Source organism: Petaurus breviceps, unplaced genomic scaffold (genome assembly GCF_028583685.1).
Source record: "Petaurus breviceps papuanus isolate PSGF00001 unplaced genomic scaffold, PetGlider_PUasm1.0 90865, whole genome shotgun sequence".
NCBI classification, from domain to species: domain Eukaryota; kingdom Metazoa; phylum Chordata; class Mammalia; order Diprotodontia; family Petauridae; genus Petaurus; species Petaurus breviceps.
In genome coordinates this window covers 12,894,234-12,901,149 of record NW_027187367.1, presented here as the reverse complement: position 1 = coordinate 12,901,149, position 6,916 = coordinate 12,894,234, and the positions used below count along the sequence as shown (strand labels likewise).

The 6,916-nt window shown below is 45.9% G+C and overlaps 1 long non-coding RNA gene across 1 annotated transcript in view; it reads right to left on the bottom strand.

Annotated features, from left to right (window-relative positions):
• Positions 1-6,770, bottom strand: part of LOC138150326 (uncharacterized) — a 49,945-nt gene extending 43,175 nt beyond the window's left edge. The window contains exon 1 of the long non-coding RNA XR_011165546.1: positions 6,602-6,770. This is a non-coding gene — a long non-coding RNA (uncharacterized lncRNA). The remainder of the gene's footprint in view (positions 1-6,601) is intronic.
• Positions 6,771-6,916: the final 146 nt, after the last annotated feature.

Genomic DNA, 6,916 nt, shown 5'->3' with positions numbered 1-6,916 from the left:
CGGCCAGGTGGCTCAGCGAGTAAGAGCACCAGCTCCAGTGTCGGGAGACCTGGGGATCAAATCCGGGCTCAGATACTCAGCACCACACCCAGAAATAACTGGCCGTGTAACCTTGAGCAAGTTACTTAACCCCAATTGCTTAAAAAAAAAAAAAAGAAAGAAATAGATGATGGGTCTGGGGGGGGGGGCGTCAATTAGCTGATCACCCAATCAGAGCAAAGAATAATTGATGGACAGCTTACCTGCCCTACTGACATCCACATCACATGCAAAGAGCTCTAGGGGAGTGTCCAATACACTGTGTGGACCCTTGTGTCCAATTTACAGGAGGACATGAATGACAGCTGCCCAGGGTGGGCAGATGTGACAGGACTGCAATCTGGATCAGTTCCAAGAAAGCCTATAACAGAGATGGCACAATCCCTGGGAGGGTAGAAGAAACCATAAGGACACCAGGGTTATGTCTGTCCTGCTTCTACCCTTGTTGTCATTGCTGTTCAGTAGTGTCTGACTCTTCATGACCCCATCTTGGTTTTCTTGGCAAAGATACTGGAGTAGTTTGTCACTCTCTTCTCCAACTTATGTGGCAGATGAGGAAACTGAGGCCAACAAGGTGAAGTGACTTGCCCAGGGTCACACAGCTAATAAGTATCTGAGGCTGGATCTGAACTCAGGTTCTTTTGACTCTAAGGCCAACACCTCTAGCCCCCTGTGCTCCTACCTAAATCACTAAATCACAGGCAGGAAGTTGGGTTGTTCGGCAGATGGAGCACTGGACTTGGAATCAGGAGGACTCAAGTTCAGACTCCTCCTCAGACACCTACTAGCTTTCTGACTCTGGACAAATTCATTTTACCTCTCAGTCTCAGTTTCCTCACCTGTAAAATGAAGATAATAATAGCACCTACCTCACAGTGTTGTTGTAAGGATCAAATAAATAACGTATATACCGCACTTACCAAATCTTAAAGTGCTGTAGATAAATGGTAGGTATTATAATGCAGAGGGAGAGAGGAAACACTCATTTATTAAGTGCCTGCTACATATTGTGCTAAGGGCTTTAAAATACTATCTCATTCGATATACTTGTTAGAGAAGACAGAATTAAGAGAGAAAACCTTAAGGAGAAACCCTTAGCCTTAGTTCAACCTGGAGGTGGAGTAAAGATGACCTGGGTTTGAATTCCACCTCAGATACTGACTAGCTGGGTGATCCTGGACAAGTCACTTAATTTCTCTGTATCTCAGTTTTGTCACCTATAAGATGAAGGGGTTGGTGAAGACATCAAGGTCCCTTTCAGTGCTAAACCTACGATCCCATGACCTGTCATTTTGAGGGGTCTGATTGAAGGCTGAGGCTGAGGCTTAAGGATGGGAAGGTGACTAAGCAAAGGTCGCTCCGCAGTGAATCCTCTCTCCCTCTGATCTGTATTGTTTCCTCCCTGGATGGTAAGTCATAGGGAAAGTATGAACCATGCCTCATCCCCATTATAGAACTTCCAAAGTGTCTAGAGCATGATGATCTAGTACGGTCAGGGATTCACAGTTAGGCTGGAAGGTGAGAAGGACTTAGAATATGAAAGACCTGAGTTCAAATTCTACCCCAGACACAAGTTGTGTGACTTTAGTCACTTAATTGCTCTCAGCCTCAGTTTCCCCACCTGTAAAATAAAGGGATAATATCTGATGGTCTCCAAGGTCCCTACCAGCTCTATATCTGTGATATTAGTCATTCAGGTGTTCCCAGGGCCATCAGAAGCCAAACTGGAGAGGTAACAAGGAGACATGGAAACTGTGGATCTGAGTTCAAATCCTAACTCTGCAACATAACTACTCGTTACCTTCAGCAACCCCTTCCCCTTTTCGGATCCTCAGTTTTCTCATCTGTAAATTGGGGTCTTGGACTATATGATCCTACTTGTGTGATTTTGGGTCTCTTCCCCATCCCTCATTTAACCACCCCGCTCCTCAGATTCCTTATTTGTAAAAGGAAGGAGTTAGACCCCGAAGTTACTTCTAGGTCTTCAGGGGTTGGATCCTAAAATCAACTCTTGACTCAGTTACCACAACCAATTTGAGTGAGAGTTTTCAGCATTTCCCAAACTCGATGGGAACATTAATCACCCCAAAACTTATGCAGATCCTGTGATCCATTTAAGTTCCCCATATCCTTCTAGAATATCACTTTTTTTCTTTCTTTTTTATTATTTGTTTGATGAATTTTGAGACAATCAAGGTTAAATGACTTTCCCAAGGTCACAAAGTTAATAAGTATCTAAGACTGGCTTTGAGCTCAGGTCCTCCTGACTCCAGAGTTGGTACTTTATCCACTGTGCCACCTAGTGTATCACTTTTTCTACATTATCTCCTTTGGTCCCACTTAAAAACAACCCTGTAAGTTAAGTACTGTTATTTCACAGATCTGAGGAAACTGAGGTTAAGAAGAAGAAATGATGGGGAGGCTAGGTGATGCAGTGAATAGAGCACCAGCCCTGGAGTCAGGAGGATCTGAGTTCAAATCCAGCCTCAGACACAACACAAAAATTAGCCATGTGACCTTGGGTGAGTCACTTAACCCCAATTGCCCTGCCTTCCCCCTCCAAAAAGCAAAAAGAAAAAGAAAAAAAAGAAGAAATGATTTGCCCAGAATCACACAGCTAATAAATGTCTAAGGCAGGATTTGAACCTAGGTCTGTCTATGGTACCATACTGTTCCTCACTCTCGCCTTTCTCCAGTCTTTTTTTAAATCTCTGCTTGTGTGTCTCTCCCCAAGGAACTCCCAGGCCCCTTCTCTCTCCATGTTTCCTATCCTCCCAATCCCCCAATGTGTTCCCAGTCCCTTTCTTTCACACCTTGTTTCTCTCTGGGAGACTCTCCCCCATGTTTCTCCAGCCCCAAACATCTCTCCTTAGATCTCCCAGTGTCCTCCAACCTGCCTGGCACTGTGTCTTTCACTCCAGTATGCTCCTCTCTTTGAAAGACCAGTACCCTGCTTGCCAACAGTCCCTTCAGTCTCACGTCCTATCCCTCATCTCCAGGGACATTTCACTCTCAGTTGACTTTATTGATTCCTTTCAGAGTAGTAAAAACTTTGGTTACCTCCCTGGTGCAGCTCCTGGCCGGCTGCAGAGAGCCCATCTCTCTGACCCTTCTGGCTTTGCTAAGCCCCATCCTCAGGAAGTCTCTTATACCTAAATCGGCCCTGTTGTATAATGGAGGGATTGGTCATAGCTACCATCCCAATTCAGAGCATCCGAGCTCCTGCCTCAAAAATTAAACAGAGCTGATCAACATATGCCTTACACTGTTTACTTTATAGCAGAATGTACAGAAATCTCATTAGCCTCTGTTCCTTTCTCAAAACCTCCTTGGCCCTGACATCACTTTCCCAGCATCTTGTTATTCAGTCATGTCTGACTCTTTGTGGCTCTGTTTTGGGTTTTCTTGGCAAAGATACCATACCTCCTCCAACTCATTTTACAGGTGAGGAAACTGAAGCAGAGTGAAGTGACTTGCCCAGGGTCACACAGCTAGTGTCTGAGGTCATATTTGAACTCAGATCTTCCTGACTCCAGGACCAGGGCTCTATCCACTGTACCATCTAGCAGCTCAGTGTCTACTAATCCCTTTCTCTTTTTTCCTCACTATGATTCACCTTAGTCCCCTCCCCTCTCCCCCGTTATGTTTCTCTTTCCCCACAGAGTTTCCCCAACCTCTTTCCATCCCCCTTTGTCTCCCACTGCTCTCTCCTCCAAAAACACTCCAGCTCCCTAGTCCTTCCCTAGTCTCATCTCTCTCACCCTAGTCTTTCTCCAGCATCTCCCAAGCCCCTTCTCTGTTTCCCAACATCCCCCCGTCCCCGTGTTTCCCCAGCCCCTTAACTTCTCCCCTTGTATCTCCCAGTGTCCTCCCACTGGTCTCTGCTTTTCCAATATCCTTCAGGTCCCTTCTCTTTCCTAACCTCTCCACTTAAGGTTTTCCCAGCCCCCTCTCCCTGCCTCTTGTCTCTCCCAGCCTCCCTCTCCCTATCCTCAGTCCACTACCCTTCTCTCTTTCCCCCTCCCTTCCTCTTCTCCCTAATCCTTCAAACAAGGAGCAGACATCTAGGTGGAGCAGTGGATAGAGGACCTGGAATCAGGAAGACTTGAATTCAAATCCATCCTCAGACACTAGCTCTGTGATCCTGGGTAAGTCGTTTAACTTCTGTTTGGCTCAGTTTCCTCAGCGGTAAAATGGATATAATCACAGTACTTACCTCCCAGGATTGTTGAAAATCAAATAAGATAATATTTATAAAGTGCTTAGCACAGTGCTTAGAACATGTTATTCAGTCATTTCCTACTCCTCATGGCCCCATTTGAAGTTTTCTTGGCAAAGATACTGGAGTGGTTTACCATTTCCTTCTCCAGTTTATTTTACAGATGAAAAAACTGAGGCAAACAGGGTGAAGTGACTTGTCCAGGGTCACACAACCAGGAAGTGTCTGAATCCAGATTTGAACTCAGCTCCTCCTAACTCCAGGCCTGGTGGTCTAGCATTTTCCCAGTCCTCCTTCTCCCCTTGTGTCTGTCAGTCACCGAGTCTCCTCCCATACTCCTCAGGTCCCTTCTTTCTCAATTTTTCCAAGTGTTTTCCAACCCTTGCCCATGCCTGTATTTCCCCAGTTCCCTTCCCTTTCCCCATGTCTTCCAGTTTCCTCCTCATCTACCTCTGCCTTCTCTTTCCCTAGGCCCTTCCAGATCAGTGGACCCACTCCTTTGGGCATCATGAGACCTAGGTGCTTCTCCCTCTATAAACTCTAAGAGGGTTTCCAAAGTTTGCCAAGATCCAGAGGGTACAAGGTGCTCCATACTGTTCTCCCCAACAACAGAACCCCCATAGCTTCTCTTGGTCCCTAGAACAACCAGCCTCCCCATCACCCAACCCAGCTCAGACCAGGTAGGCTGCGTTTTCTCCCTTTCCAGCAACAGCTCACATTCTCATTTACCTTGTAATTCTTTCTTTCTTTCCTTTTTTTATGGCTGTCGGGTTTTACGCTGGAACATTTGAACAATTTCTGTGCAATAATTCTACTTCCCACCCACCCCCCATCCTTGAGGTCCTGGAGACTAGTATTAGAAGATCAGCTTGCCAATGGATTCCAGGCCCTATAAAATGGCCCCTTTACAGGGAGACAATTATCCAGGTTATAGTTCCCTGGGTTGACAGCAGCCCAGCAACCTCTGGGAGCCTATGGCCTGTACCACAGAGACCCCTAGAGCAGCTTTACAGGGCATTTTCTTCCGTGTGTGTGTGTGTGTGTGTGTGTGAGTGTGCACTCGTGTATGAAATATATTTTTTTTTCCTTAGCCAAACATTGCAGGCCCTCGTGAGCCACACAAGTTTTGAGATATTACTCAGGAATACAGAAGGAAAAAAACCCTCCATATTTCCCCCTGCCAAAGATTCGGCTTTCTTGTTTATTTACTATCGCACCACTGGGTAAAATGTTGAGCCCTGAACAACATTAAAAGGAAATAAACATATCTCTCAACAGCTCACGAACTCCAGGCTCACCAGGGAGCTGTGTTATCAACAAGCTACATGGGCCCAATATCAGGTTCTAGTTAGGAACCAGTACAGAAGGCGAGGGGCCCACTGTACAGCAGGTGGAGGTCATCAGCTCTATAAATCCAAAAGCAGCAGTGACTGAAAGATACACACAGCCAAACCACCAACCATCCCCCTCACCTAGCCCTCTTCCCTGTCTCCTCCACCTCCCATAAGCACCTGCTTCATTATTGAGCTTTTTTAAAAAAGCTCTTTGGATTGAGCTTAAAGAATGTTAGAGCCAGGGTGGATTAGAGCAATTCTGTTTACAGAGGAAGAAACTGAGGGTCAGAGAGGACCAGTGACTTGACCAAGATTACACAGCTAGCTAGCTTCAGAGCTAGGACTGGAAATCATCTTGGGGCAGAGACAGGTGGACAAAGGGATGAATTCCCTTAATTTAACCTCTTCTCTTCCAGCTTGCTGTGCATCTAAACACTAGTGATAATAGGTTCATAGACCTAGAGTTCTAATTAGGTTCACAGTAGCTACAAGGAAAGTCACCCTGCCTCAGTTTCCTCATCTGTCAAATGGGGACAATAACACCTACTTTCCCAGGGTTGTTGGAGGAGAAAATGAGAAAATATTTGTAAAGCATTTTGCAAATCTTAAAATGCTTTATTGGTATTATTTTATATTATTATATAATTATTACTATGATTAATAGTATAATAATGTGGAGCTGGAAAAGCAGATAGGGACCATCTAGTCCAAGCCCCTCATTTTACAGATGAAGGAATAAAGACCGAGGTATGGTATTCGATTAGTCCAAAGGTGGTATCACCGTTAGAATTTGAACTCGGATCCTGCTACTTCAGGGTCAGCCCTTCTCTCTTATATGCTATACTGCTTATAATCCTGCCCATTCATCCATGCTCCCACAAAAAACAGGACCTGGGACAAAAGGAGAGGTGATCTATGAGAGGTCATAGCTACATGACTGAAGAGAGCCAGTGGGAAGCCTGAAAGGGTTCACAGGGAGAGTTTACATTCATAGAGAATCAATACTTACTTTTGTAAAAGAAAAAAAATTCTCCATGGCGGATTGATGGATCCCTCTCACCAGTGAAAACCGTGACAGATGAGTTCTGTTCAGACTTCTATGCATTTTAAAGGTGCATTTACACGCACTAAATAAGAGTCCAATCTGCCGCAGCTTCTCCACCCCGTCCCTTGGCTCCCCAAACACGCTGGGTGGGGGAGGGGGCGGCAAGGCAACAGACAACACCCTGTTCAGAATTCAATCTCCCTTGAATTGGATGAAGGGTTAGGGCGTCCCGCCCCCCCCCCCCCCCCCCCCCCCCCCCCCCCCCCCCCCCCCCCCCCC